Source organism: Carlito syrichta, unplaced genomic scaffold, assembly GCF_000164805.1.
Source record: "Carlito syrichta isolate Samal-C Ts95f unplaced genomic scaffold, Tarsius_syrichta-2.0.1 Scaffold312028, whole genome shotgun sequence".
Classification (NCBI taxonomy): domain Eukaryota; kingdom Metazoa; phylum Chordata; class Mammalia; order Primates; family Tarsiidae; genus Carlito; species Carlito syrichta.
The window spans coordinates 1-2,275 of NW_007256124.1; positions in this window are offsets into that span (position 1 = coordinate 1).

The window sequence follows — 2,275 nt, forward strand, 5'->3', positions numbered from 1 at the left end:
GTCCGCCTCCGAGGAGGGGCAGGAGCCATTTTGGGAGCTGTTTAGCCCCCTCCCCCCAACTAAGTCGTCCTCATAATTTGGCTACCCGAATAGGGGTGCAGACTTTGCATGAATAAAGAAGCAGAGGCCAAGGTCAGGATCTCTAAAGCATCTCTGAGGTCCTTCCGCCCCGCCTCCTTATAGGAGAGTGAAAGGATTTCCCACACCCGAAAACTATCTGGGTTTGGCGGGGCGTCCCCTTCCCCATTTCCCCCTCCCTCGCTACCTACGGAGAAAAACTTGTGCGCGTCTCTCGGGAAAAAAAAAAATTAACGTGGGTTAAAGAGCATAAGACTCCCCCTCCCCCAGAAAGGGCTCGTAAGGGCCTAGGCCCTGGAGCGCCAACCACGCCAACCTCCCTCCTTCGCAGTAGCCCTGCAGCTCGAACCTCGGTTACTGCGCCTAAAATGGCCGCCAATCTCCCGTCTTCCTGCCCACACGAGTAGGGCAAACCCCGCGGGGGTAACTGAGCGTCGGGAAAAGCAGTCCCCTTCCCCCCGCCAGGGGTCGGGCCCTGGCCCCCAGAAGTCCACGCGGCCCCGCCCGGGAGGCTGCAGCAGGGAGGGCAATGACACAGCAACTTTGCAGAGGCCTTCTCCCCTCCCCCTAGTGGCCCAGCCTCCCAATCTGCCTTTCTCCACCAGGGCTTTGCGGGTCAGGACAGAGGCCCATCGCGGGGCCGGCCAGGGAAGAAAAACTCCTGAGGCTGGGAAAATACTGGGCCTTAGAAAGGAAAAAGGCAGCCAGACATTGCTTTCGTTGATTCCCTGCATTCCGGAAAATCACTGCTCGCGGATCCCCTCCCTATCCTCCCTGCCCCCAAATGAGTCACAGGGGAGGTTACTGCTCCTCAGTAATTTGGAAAAGTAACTCTTCCCTCCTTTCCGCTCCCTCCCCCGCAGAACACAGGGAGAGGACTGTTCCGGACGGGGGAGGGGATGAAGACGGCATTGCAAGAGGCCACCTTGGAGAAACCTGAAACCCTGGGAGCTGTGAAATCCTTCCAGGTCCCCAGCCTTCCTCTCCTGTCTCAGGCCACGCTTTCTGCACCCCTCCCAGGACCCACCTTGGGCCTGGTTTCTGCTCCTAAGCAGACCCCAAGCTTTCAGCTTGGAAGTACCCCCAGCCTGGAGTAGACATGTGCTCAGGGAAGACCCTACAGGCGCAACGAAGGTTTGTGCAGAAGGCCCCACGGGCCGCGTCCACGTGAAGGCACACAAACTCGATAAGAGACTCGAAGCGTTAACCTCCAGCATGCCATGTGATATGGCTGTGAGCTTCCTACCGCTGACACAATGGGAGCACAGAAATGCTCCTTCCAGAGGCTCTGGGGAGAAAGGAAGTTGGCGCCTGGGAACAACTTCAGTTCACAACCTAAAAGCATTCACATCTACGAGTAATAGGTACAAGCCACCACTCCCACTCAGCCCACCTCCAGGTCACCCCTCCCTCGGCCGCCAAAAGGATCCCTTCTCACCTGGCTCCCAGGCTGCTGTACCCCCAAGGGACGAATGGAACGGGAGGGGGCACACCACCCCCTCACCCCTCTGCCCTCCAATTGGTATGGAGGCATGAGGTTGGCCATTCCCCTCCCCCTCAGAGTGGCCCTCTCCCGCTCGCCCCCCTTCACGCTCCCATTGGCTGTAAAATGTTTGAAGGACAAATCTTCCCACCCTCAGAATTCTTTTCTGAACCCCAAGAATTCCCCTCCCGGACTCCCCACCATTGGTTAAGCACGTAAATGACTAACTACACCTCCGCCCCCCCCATGGCCCCTTCTCACCTGGATCCTGGAATCTTCCGGGGGGATCCAATGTTGCCCTTGGCTTGAAACGGGGGGAGGATGTAATCCGGGGTGCTAACCCCCCCGGAAAACGAGGCTGCATTGGGGGAGGGGGTATAGCCCCCAGCCCCTCCCTTCCCGACCGACCTGGGGGGTGGGGAGAGCAGCGGGGCCGCGCGGCCACGTCAGCAGCACCCAGATTGGCTGACCCGGGTCACGTGCCCGCAGCCCTTTCCTACCCCCCCCAGCCACGAGGGCCAGTTTTGCGAACGTTTCTGGGGGTCGTGCAAGGGGCCAAAGGGTCCGCATGGCCCAGGCCTATATCTCGAGACCCACAGCGCTCTAATGAAGCTGCTTCTCCATGTCCCTGGCTTCCTATCCCGCTGTCGTCGACTCTGTCCCCCCCACTCGCCTCTCGGTACGGGTTCAGCATGGCTGCCGCAGCCCCAGAAC